Here is a 13300-nt window from a genome sequence, read left to right on the forward strand (position 1 = left end):
ATTCTGAATTAAAAAGTTGGCAACAAAACAAAACCTCCCCATTCAATTATATCTAAAAATAAAGAAATTGGTTGTTAAAGGCACTTTTATTTCAGAAAAATCCGATCCAGAAAGAAACTACAATAACAACAAAGAAAGGAGAAACCATAAGAAAATTAATATAAAATAATATGATACTTTCATACACACAAAAAAAAATAAATGAGAAATAAATCTAAGAAAAAAATAGGTAATTCCTCTCGTATAATTCTTACAATTTTTTCCGACAGACATTTAATCCTCTTTTGTGTTCTTTCTATTAACCAATTTAAAACTTTAAGTTTAATTTTGCTATAAAATCTTATAAATTTAAAAAATTACTGTTTATTACGGCAATAAATTTGATATTCTAGAAATAAAATTTCACCTATCAAGTTCCTTATATCTTGGACCGTAAATTTCTGCAGAATAAGCAGAAAAAAATACAAATAATTAAATTCTGACATAAAAAGATATATTTTATATTGCATAATTATCTTAGCATCCTCGTGAAACTTCAACTAAAAGATAAAGTTTGCATTTTAAGATGTGTCTTGAACTGAAAATAAACAGGATAAAACCAAAACAAATATGACGGGAAGAAAAATATACAATGAGATGTCACTTATTAGATACACCTGTTTAGTAGCGTGTTGATCCTCTTTTATCCTTTAGAACAGTCTGAATTCATTTAGGCACAAATTCAACTAGTTCTGGAAAAGTATTGGAGTGATGTTCCTTGCTGTCATGAGCGCGTCACACTTACTGGAGATTGCACATTGGTATAGGCCTACAACGATTCATTTTTAACTCATCTAGAGCAGTTCAATAGAATTTAGATCGGGAGACTGAGTGGGCCAGTGCATCAAATTAAATCATTGTCATGTTCCTGGAACCATTCCATAGTAATTTGAACTCTGTGTGCATTATTCTTCTGAAGGTAACCATCTGACTTATAAAAAAACTGTGAACATAGGATAAACTTAATCCACAACGGTGTTTAGATACGTTTTTGCATTCAAACGTGAATCTATTGGTATCAAAGGATCCAACCTGTGCGGGGAAACCATCCCCATACTATTACACGATCAGCGCAGTTTGTCACCAGACATGAAGGGTTCATGGGTTCGTGTGTTTTCACTAAACTATTAGCATGATGCAACAGGATCTTCGACTCGTCAGACCAACAACTTTTGACAATCCTCGCTGGTGTTGCTGTATCCATAGGAGGCGTGCTCTCTTGATTTTTATTGGTAGCAGTGGTACTTAAACTGACCGTCGTCTGTTGTGACAGACTGCGACTAATGGTCTGGTATGATATTTTATTCTGCCCACTAAGGTTGAAATCTGAAGTGATTTATAAGATTGTTGCTTGTCTGTTTGCTTGCACAATTCTAGCCATTCTCCTATGGCCTCTGTCAACAACAAGCGATTTTCTTTTACAGGAGTGTCGATGAGTAGATGCTTTTTCTTCGTTGCATCGTTCTCGATACACCCTTGAAACTGTGATGCGTGGAAAGCTCAGAAGAGCTGCTGTTTTAGAATTACTTTGTCCATCACATCTTGCACTCTTTTGTTTTCCCCGTTCTTGATATGGTTGTATGTTATTTGACTACTACTAGAAAGGTTGTGCTGCTGCATTAAAAGTTGCTCATGTGATTTGCATAATAGTAAGACATCCGATTTCTCTGAAAGCAGAAGTGTACCTAATAAAGTGGAGTCTCGTGGAGTGGAATGGCATTGATCACTTTCATCAAATTCCTAAATATTCATACTTTTGCACCTGTCTAAACATAGCCAGAAACTGATTTCAACGTGTAATAGTACGAACCGTAACCCGGCAGCACTGTGGTATCACATGTTGCGTATCTATGTGTCGTGCTACAAGATGATAAAGGCGAAGTGCTTGATATTTTTTAAATGTGAAATACTCTGTATTTTAGCCATTATTATGAGCTCTACTGGGCTGTTGACCTACACTGTGTTCCTAAAAATATAGTTCTTTGGTAAGTATTCATCCTTTGCGTAGTTAATGTAATTGTTTATAGTAGAGAAAAAAAAAGTACGTATCGAACGAAGTCAGATTGATCAAGCGATCAATCACACTTCTGAAGATCAATCTCAACCCGCTCTACTGTAAATACCAAATTTTAATTATAGACTAATTTATATAAAAAAAAATCTCACGAAAACCTTTGTTTCCTCCTCACATAACGATAACTGGAAACAGATGTTTGAGAAATTTTCCATTGTCACTGTAGAAACTACATTATATATGAATGAAGTATTTCATTCATCACTCTAATGAAACTAAATTGGTGGAAGAGCTTCACTTAAATTTCAATTATTAAAATAATTTGAAATACCAATTAATATAAATGACATTATATTTAATGGCAAAACTTTGTCATTAAAAAGCTAAACATATAGTAGTTTGAAATGTTTTAAAATAATTTTTGAACTTATTTGGTATTACACGTATGAGTCTCTTAACGATTGACTGCACAGGCTGCGGAGATCTCATAAAATTATAATGGAAATAAAAAATTCATACCCATTCGCACCAGTTTCAAGGGTGTATCGAGAACGATGCAACGAAGAAAAAGCATCTACTCATCGACACTCCTGTAAAAGAAAATCGCTTGTTGTTGACAGAAGTCATAGGAGAATGGCTAGAATTGTGCAAGCAAACATACAAGCAATAATCTTATAAATCACTTCAGATTTCAACCTTAGTGGGCAGAATAAAATATCATACCATTAGTCGCAGCTTGTCACAACAGACGACGGTCAGTTTAAGTACCATTGCTACCAATAAAAATCAAGAGAACACGCCTCCTATGGATACAGCAACACCAGCGAGGATTGGAAAAAGTTGTTAGTCTGACGAGTCGAAGATCCTGTTGCATCATGCTAATAGTTTAGTGAAAACACACGAACCCACGAACCCTTCATGTCTGGTGACAAACTGCGCTGATGGTGTAATGGTATGGGGATGGTTTTCCTCGCACAGGTTGGATCCTTTGATACCAATAGATTCACGTTTAAATGCAAAAACGTATCTAAACACCGTTGTGGATCAAGTTTATCCTATGTTCACAGTTTTTTTATAAGTCAGATGGTTACCTTCAGAAGGATAATGCACAGAGTTCAAATCACTATGGAATGTGTGCGAAACACATCGCACTGATGTGTTTAGATACATAAATTTGTATCTTTGCGTTACATGTCCCATTAGTGTCTGAATGGATAAAACCACTTAAACAGTGGTAGTTAGTCGAGGGTTCTCATCAGAGTGGAATTCTTCGGGCTTTTTGCTCTTATCTAACACCTACATAGGGATAGTTTTTCTAGTAACGCGTAATAGCTTCATGGGTCCCGAAAAAATTTGAATTAGGGAACGTCATGTTACAGTGTTGACTTCAGACATTATTTTTTCTAGAGAAATAATTTCTTCTAAAAAGGTTGATGTAGGAACGCCGAGTAATTGCGCTTTTTACTCACAAGATAACGCGATTAGAGATGTCCTGATCCGGTATCACAAGTAGTTTTAAAGCATTGATATCGGCCAGTATCGGTATCTAAATTGGAAATCTTGCTGGCTGTCACTGTTCGATCTGTCGCATCACCTTCCACTTGTTTTTACTGCCGAGAGGGTACACCTATCCCTCTTTATGCGCTGCGGATATGTTCCAAAGAACACCGTGCAAAAAAATCGCGTAAAATGTACAGTACATGCATTCTATAATACTCAATAGGATACACAATTCAATGGTACGACAAAATAAACAATTTACAAAAGGAACACCAGCTTTTTTATTCTAACATCATTTATCGTTAACATTATTTGTACTTAAATATAGTAAATACAAGAAAGTATAGGAAACATAAAATCGACACAGCATTCTCTGATGTACTGTGTTTAAAAAATTAACTCTTGATTTCAGCCAAAAGAGAAAAAGTTTTCTTTTGTCGACATCGTTATTTCAAAATCGCGTAAAAAGAGGGACAGATGCACTGTTACATCGCAATGAAGGCGGATGTAGCCCCAGAGTGATAATAGTTTGTTGCTTACTCCAGGAAATTAAATCCCGGCTATCTGCTTCAGAAGTCAGTGCTTCAGTCAGTACTTCAGTTTACACTCGTATAATGTCTTATGTACACAAAAGAAGCCTCGAATCTACAATCCTGGTAATGGGCTCTATAGGTATTATTATACTTGGAATAGGGGTGGATATGGAAGTAATGGTAGCGGCAGTATCGAGACGTCCCTAAACGCGCCACTGAGTTTCTCATAGAGAATCCTCTTGGGAGATACCTCCCAGATGTAAGACCTTCCGCACGTTACAGGAAGATCGCCCGTATGTTTTTTCGCCCGTGGGGGATTTTTCCATCAATCCATTCCTGTTACATATAAATTACACAGTGTAAATGAATTATCAAGATGAAGATGGAGAAGGTAGGTAAGTTCAATAAAGTTTAATTATTTTACAATGCTTTGATGTATAAAAATTTATTTTATCGTAAGAAAGTGCAAGAAAATAATGTTAATATGTTTTTAGAATTAAAAAAGAAAATCTTTTTGTTCGTCGTGTTTTTCGAGATTGGTGTGAGGGATGTGGGGTTTCCTCACCCCCATTATATACATTGCATTTACACACCCACATCATAATTAAATTATACATTTAGTTACCCTTTTGGATGGGGGTTACACCCTAAACATCACTAAAATGCGAAAATTCCTAAACTTGATACTTAAGAAAACTTAATTAAATTAATTTCATTTATCTGACACCTTTCTCGAGATTAAGGAAAGACAGACGGACAGGCAAACGACAGTGGAAATTTGTAAGTTCACGATTTTTTCTACTTGCAGCCCAATAATAAAAAATAAACTTTTACAACTTTGTGTGTCATAATGATAAAAAAATTGTACTTGAAATTTTATTACGCTACTATTACAAGTTTAAATAAATTTTAAGTACTTTAATAAAATTTATGATTTTTTCTGTCGACATTCCATTAGGATTTTCTTGAAGAATATTGAAAATGATATCTTGGGAAGAACATTATTAGTTTTCGATAAGAGAGAGACAACGAAATGTCTGATAAAAAATTGTTTTAACAGATTCTACTATACAATAAATGCTTTTTCTAATATTACAATTGACAATTACAATATCAATAACCTTTAATTCGTATTATTTTTTTCTGTTTTTAAATCGCACTTTATCTTTCTTACACCTGACAATCTAAAGCAGGGATACCCAGGAGATAATATATGTAGATTTATTGTTCTCTAACGTACAGTACTTAGACTGGCTGAATGAGTCACCAGGAGATTGATTATAGTTTGACAGATGAGGAACTCTACTATTTTAGAAGGGTTTCAATCTGGCTACAATAGGAAAATACAGTATATTTTATTATTGCATATCTACAATAAAAAGATAATAAAGTAGAAATGGGAATAGAAGATTTCAGATCCGTTCTTGGGATTTGCAAAAATAGTGGAAGTGCGCCATTGATAAGGGGAGAAGCCATATTGAATAATTCCCTTACAAATCTGTGAAAGAACAAAAGTGGCAATACATAAAATATTGGTTACAAAAAGGCAAAAATAAAATTGGGGTTATTATGAGACTTATAGGGCTGTCACGAGGATAAATTCCTTATGCCACGACGAACCGGCGAGGAAAAAAAGCAAATATCAACGTAATTTGGAGGCTGCAAGGCATTGAAACTGGACGAGGAGAAATATAAAAAGAGGGCTCTAAAATGATTATCATCGTCATTATTATATCATATCATAGTAAGTGAATTGCCATGAGTGCTACATTTAAAACATTTGAGATAAAGTCATAGAACCTTGAGCATATTTACTGACAACAGAATCAAAATATTCAGAGTACCTAAATTCTCATTTTACATTAATTTCTTCTTCATGGCATGTGTATAAATAATCATCTAGGATTACCATCACACGATTGTCGTTGCTTTAGCATATTATTGCGGTAGTTTTTAAGACAAACAGAAAACTATTTACTAAAGGACATATTAATTTTTTTTTAAATAAAATTACTAAATGGAGTGATAAAATATTTGATACATAAGATGAAAATTGCGTGTTTTTAAATCATATAGTACATTGATAATTCAAAGACTTATGATACAGTAATGCACTTTATTTAGATGCACAAATCAAATCTTTGAGATAGTCATTTTGCAAGATGCATTTCGGGTCTAGACCACTCTTCAGTCGCAGACTAGTTTGCTCAGAACTAGTCATATTTGACTAGTCTGCAACTGAAGAGGGGTTAAGACCCGAAATGTGTTTTGCTTGTTTAGTTAAGTTACTGCAACGCAACAGTTGGGCGATCTGCCTAGAAAGAATACATTCCAGGAGGTCTTTTTAAGGGTAACTGGCTCCTATTCAGGCGTTACAGACGTGGAGAAAACCCGGAAAACTCCAAGTCGTAGGTTAGGCGCCAATCCACGACCGAACTCTCAGTGTTCAGGGAACGGAACCGCTTGGCCACTGATGGGCCTTGCATCTTGCAGAATGACTATCTCAAAGATTTGATTTGTCCATCTAAATGAAGTGCGTTCCTATTCCATAAGTCCTTGAATTATCAATGTACTCTATGATTTAGTAGCACAGTGTTTAAAGGACAGTCAAGCTTTAAGTAAATTATAAAAATTATATGTTATAGAAATACTCTTATCATCTAAAAGTAACCAATTTAAAGAGCACTAGTGTAAAGATAATATTGTTACAAGGGACAAAAACACGAATACATGTATGAGAAAAAAAAAGGATGAACATTTAATAGAAAATATATGGTCAGAGGAGAAACTAGCACCGAATGAGCAACTTTAGGAAAATAAAACTTTGTTGTAAATGAATAAAAACTGTATTAAACGTATTGAACATTTTACGGGATGGGGCATAAACAGATATAGTACATAGACTAAGAAATTTTGACGATCAAAATAGAATCTAGAATGTAAAAAATGTTGTCAAAAACCTTTACAACTGAGAGATATGGTTGAAAATGAAAAAAAATAAATAACTAAAATTGTATGTGGAGCCATTTGTTATGAGATTTTGTTATAAAAATTTTATATGTTTTTAATTATTATAAAATAGCAAAATACTTAATTTTGAGGGTAGAGATGAGTTTTATAAAACACTGTAAATGCTAACAATAAGTAAAATCTTCATTACGTCTGGCCCATTGTGAGATATTACAGGTGTGTGTGTTGGCATCTATTTTTCGCTTAATATCTTTGGATGGGGTGAAGATAAAGAAACGTGGCACTGCAGCTTATGTACAAGGGACATTGATTCTATTAAATTTTGTTAGCGAAAAGTCGAGTGGGTGGGGAGATAGAGAAGGATCGTATAGCATATTTTGAGTATGGTAGGACTTAATGGAGGTGTTATACATTATTAGCATTTACAATTTTTTACCCTACACTCAAAATGTAGCTTTTTCCATTCGATAATAATTAAAAATATTTTAAAAATTTCATAACAAAATTTCGTAACACATGGCGCCTGTTACGGCTAACGGGAATCTTAGCCAAGTACAAGTTCAGGGTTGTCGATACTCGAGAGTCCGTACCCCAAGGTTCGAATCTATTCTGGGGTATATGTTCGTTCTTGCTCTGCACTCATCAACGTCCTAACAACAAGGGACCAAGTCACCAAACTGTCTGAACCTACCGGTTCCTCTCGTATCGCGCAGGATTACTATCGCAACGACTTCCGTTGTCGCGGCTAGGGGTCTTCTGCCTTAGGGGTGTTTAGTCATAATCCCATGAACAATAGCTTCGCGCCACTAGCCACTCGAACAGGCGCATGTACCAAGTGTCCGTTACAGCGCCACACACAATTTTATTTATTATGATTAAAAATATAAAAGTTATTTTATGAATAAATTCTGATAATAGAGGGAAAAGTTACGCAACTCGTTGCTAGATTTTTTAAATTAAAGCAATAAATGCTGAATGCTTTCACTTTTTGTATGGGTTTTGCATGCTTATTATTCTTTCCATTTTTGATTTTAATCTTTCGAATTGGACGCCTTAAACACATGAAATTCAAAAAAATTCCAGGCGCTCAGCCCGATGGTCAGGCGAGAACCCACGATACACTATCTGTGTTCAGTGATTTTAATCACTAACATATTAATAGACACCATCTGAACTGTTTCACAGATGTTGAGGTACTAGTTTGCTAGCTTCTAAGGGTCCGCGTATCATATTTTTCACTATATATTACATATAATGATTTCAGTTTGGGAAACATTGATCTAGTTCATAAAAGTTTATTTACATAAATACAAATTCCAGCTTTCGAATTTTAACATATACTGTACTGAATTTCGAAGTTAGTATTTATCACAAATAATTGTGAAAACATCATTAAAATATCGATTATTAACTCTTTCCGCTTTGTGGGCGATTATATAGGTTCGGTTATATTATAGAGCTTATTATAGAGATCCATTAAGTAAAATAAATATTAGAAGAACTATTTTTATACATTTTTTAATGGAAATTTATTCAAATTAACTAATAATCCCAATGATTAAATGGGAAATCATAGAGAAAATAAAAAGAGTAAATTAAAAAATGCAAAAGAATTCGGAGGGTTTCTTTATATGTATGGATGTTAGTGTGTGTTTGTGTGTTTGTCGGAGAGGGGGCACAATTTTGTTTACCGTTTGAAGATTAATAACTCTTGTTCCTTTTGTCGAAAATTTCTGAAATTTTGCAGAGAGGTTTATATATCAGAATCATTAATGCTGTTAAATTTTGGTCGTTAAAGATCGAAGGGGTGACAAGATAAAGAGGGTCGTGTGTCATATCTTGAGTAGGGTCGTAAAACCTAATGACGATTTTACTCATTATAAGCATTTACAAATTTTTACAACACTTGTCTCTATTCACAAAGTTAAGCTTTTTGCCATCTTATAATAATTAATTATATAATTTTTTCTAAAACAAAAAATTATAACAGATGGTAACACCAAAGATTTCAATGTTTCCGGGAAAGTTATGCAACTCGTTGCTGGATTTTTTAAAATTTCATTTTATAAAGTACAAACATTTCAAATAATTAAAATCAGTTTTTTTTATTTAAAGAATAATTGAAATATTTTATTTTATAATTTAAAAATAAGTCATGACACATAATTATTGTTATAGTTTTTATGATAGAAGCGAAGATTTTATACTTAGTTAGAAAGGATTTTTTAAATTTTTCCATTCGAATATCATAATATTTTTTCCTAATTTAGTTTCTGTCGTACAGAATGTTGGTACATAAGAGATTAATGGTCAGATTATAAAAGTATCGAACCAAACATTCTTATGGTAGCAGCTGGTACTAAAGTGAATTTTTAATAAATAATTGCAAGGATTATATATTGAATTGTAAAAGAATTTAATTTGATTAAATAGAGTTAAATAAACTCAATTTCAAGTGATTTCATACTGAAAATTATTTTCTAAAAGTGAGAGTAGAATTGTTATTTTATTTTTATTCACTGTAATCCAGAGAATATATTAAAAGTAAATGTAATATTTAAAAAAACTGATCAGATTTAGCTGTAAATCTAAATATTTTTAATACATTTTGTTAGTTTTAATATAAAAAAACACAGTAAATCGCTTGATTCGTTACTTAATTAAAGCTAAGAAATGGCAGTTTTTTGCAGCTCAAAAATTAAACCAAAAAATTTAATTGTGTCTATAAGAAATAAGAAGGTAAGATGATATTGTCATATCATTTTATCTTCTTAATTTTTTTAATGACTTCTCAGTTAAACTACAGCATAACACTTTGTGTAAATAACTTTCTTTCCTTTTCAATTATTCGTCATTTAAACGATTATTTTTGCTGTGAGTTTGCTTGTTGTTATATTGTTGTTATATAGGAAATAATACATTGTCTTTCCTTGCAAAAACCTCAAATGTTTATTAACATTTCTGAAAATAAATGACTTAAAAATATGAAATATTAAGTAGTTAAAAAATTTATATACTTTAAATTAATGATCAGCACAGTTTTTTTCTAAAATAAAAAGAAGGAGAAGAAAGCAAACAAATGCTACTTTATTCGACATCAACAAAAAAAAAAGATATTTTCATTATATATTTTAAATTTATTAAATTGTCTTGGATTTAAATAAAAATAAAATTAGTAAATTTATATTTGTTACAAAGGTAATTAATTAAATAACACAATTTTATCGATATCAGTTCAATAAATATTTATTTACATAAAAGATTTACGCCGTTTATTTGTCAAATATTTTCTTAATAAAACACTAATTTCGAAAATAATGTATTCAATATATAAAATATAATATTACGCTTCAATTAGAAATATTTGAAAAGATGTTACGAAAATTTATTGGAGAAAAAGAATATTAATGCTGAATAATCGATTATCGTTTATAATTATCTTAAATTTCAATTACAGAAGATTGAAAAATAAAAATTATAATTAATTAAACTCGAAAAATTCTTTAATGAATTCATTTGATAGACACCTATTGTTAATGGCTTAACCTTTATGATTTTCGGAATAAAAACAAAATTATTAATTCAATTTTCGTGTCCTAATCAGTTGAAATATATTACACATCATCAGAGTATTTTATTAACTTTTCCCCTATTTTTTTATGGAAAACTATCTAAGACAATTTTGGTTGTCAAAACCACTAATGGCAGTTTTGGAAAATTATATAACGAAAACTAGAAATTATTTATTTTGATATCGTCACAATGCCGGGCTTTAATTTTTAATTTGTGTAATTTAAAATATACTCTCTCCACCTCAAACTAGTGTCTTGCCCCTGTAAATCATACTTTTCCTGCTAGCCGTGGAGTAGTGCCAGTCACTTAATTCATTTTAGGAGATAGTTTCAGTTAAAATAACGTGAATTTCAATGCAAACTACAAGTTCCTGTACAGTTAATCAGGGCCTCCTACTCATATTTTTTCCATATCTGGTCTCGACAAATTAAAAATTCTGCTCAATAAACAATCGTTTTACCACAAACTCGCAAATATGTTATTTAATACGTCTGCCATAATTATTACCAAAGAGTTCTTAATTGAAATAAATTTCTGTATGATGATTTATCTCTTTGTTCATCGCATTATTGAGGGAAACGAAAAATCACTGAGATTTAAGGCCATGGAAAATGCGAAAATCTATTTTAAGAGGACAAACTTAGTGATAATGGGATGTTAGATAAAAAAAATAATTGAATTCAATAAGTATAAAATAATAATAATAATAATAATTAATAATATAATTACAAAATTTAATATCTAATTTAATTTTATTAAATTTTATAACTTGAGTGTGTGAAATAATAATCAAAAATTTTTATACTAATTGAATTTAATTCTTTCTTGACCTTTTATTAATTAAAAGGCTAATAAAATTTATTTTAGTGTTTTAAATCGATAATAATTTATATAACATTTCAAAGTATTACGGCAACGTAACACTTGGGCGATCTGCCTAGGGGAAATGCCTTCCAGGAAGTCTTTTTAAGGGCAATTTAGGCGTTACAGACGTGACCAGCCCGCCCTGGACAGGCGCGAACCCACGAAAGAACTCCCACTGTTTACGGAATGGAACCGCTTGACCAATTGTGTGCCCTCTTTAGTTATGCATCTGATTTCCAGCAGTTATTATGCAAATTAAATATTGTTTGTTTCCTATCTATTAAATATAAAATTTATTTTAAATTCTATATTCGAAAACTGATAAATTATTACTTACATTTTGTGTATTTTGTTATATCCCCGCTGAAAATAAAACCTAATTAAACCACGAAGAAATCTACTTTCTTGTCAACTAGAAAGCATTGTGTCCAAACAACACTTTCTAGTTATAAAACATTTACTTCGACCACTCGAATAAAGACTTTAAGTACTCATAAAATCTGTTGAAACAAGGATTTACGGCCTGTAATTCGCGAAAATCATTAAGTGAATCATATCTCTTATCTGTTAAATTCAACTTATAAGGAAATTCCTCCTTGGGGATGTATTAAAATCTTTATTTTCCAATTTCTTTTTATTATAAACTTGCAATAACACTAATTTTATTTTTAAGTATAATCTTTTTCATATGATGAATATATTATTTATTTATTTATTTTGTTTCTATAATTTAATTTCTATCTAGTTACGAGTCTTACATAATTATTTAGATGATTTTCACATATAAAAATATCAAACTATTACATAATTAAAGAAACCAACATATACTTTGTAGTACCATTTTTAGAATCTGTGAAAACACATTACAAAAAGCAAACGAAATATCAATGCAAATAATTTAATAGGACCGTACTGTCCTAGTAATGCCAACCACTGGTATTACAGGGCTGCAAATGTTTTCGTTTAATTTTTGTTATTTGTACTGTACAAGTCATAAATGAAGCTTTTATGTAACTTTTTGATTCTGTCATACGCTCGCTGCGAACCGAACAACACAGCCGAGCATCAAACTCTTAAGAGCATGCCGATGAAAGAAGTGTTAGAGTATACTTTTATACAAGAACTACTATTATAATCAAAGATGCAACTAGGGTTTCTATCAGCTGGAGCAAATTAAGTTCTTCTCCTGTGCTTGGAGTTTGGACCGTTGGCAACACGTGATGAATAATCCGTGCTCCCTTACGCACTTTTTCTTGCTGGGCGCCCCTTATCCAGTACCTGGAGTACAAGCCTGACTTCCTCCTAGTTGCAATGTTTTCTTCTTAAACATTCTTCAACACAGATTTTTTCAACAAGAAAAGAAATCCACCAATAAGAAAAATATCCTCGCAAATTTAATAAAATACATCAGAATTGCGTGATCGACGGTTGTAATATTGAAGTTGTCAAATCGATTTTTATACATTTCTTTTCAATAGCTGACTCTATGGTTGTTTTAACTGGTGATATAGAATTTATTCGCCAATAAAATATTTCTAGTTCTTATACTTTATGACTGTGAAAACTGTCAGTTGGCAGGTAAATTGATTCTTTAAACTTCTTTACTGAAAATTCCAGAATGATATGAAGAAGTTAGGGAGGCGATTCAGTATGAAACGTATAGAATATTGAAATATTATAAGTTTATTGTGAAAGAATTTATTACTATTCCTACACGAGTTCAAATGCGAAGTTAATCAGATATATTTGGGTTTTAAACTTAACAAAAAATGGTGAAATTCTTGACAACTTTAGTCTAATGCTATTT

Source organism: Centruroides vittatus, unplaced genomic scaffold (genome assembly GCF_030686945.1).
Source record: "Centruroides vittatus isolate TY-2023 unplaced genomic scaffold, ASM3068694v2 contig_799, whole genome shotgun sequence".
In the NCBI taxonomy this organism is placed as follows: Eukaryota; Metazoa; Arthropoda; class Arachnida; order Scorpiones; family Buthidae; genus Centruroides; species Centruroides vittatus.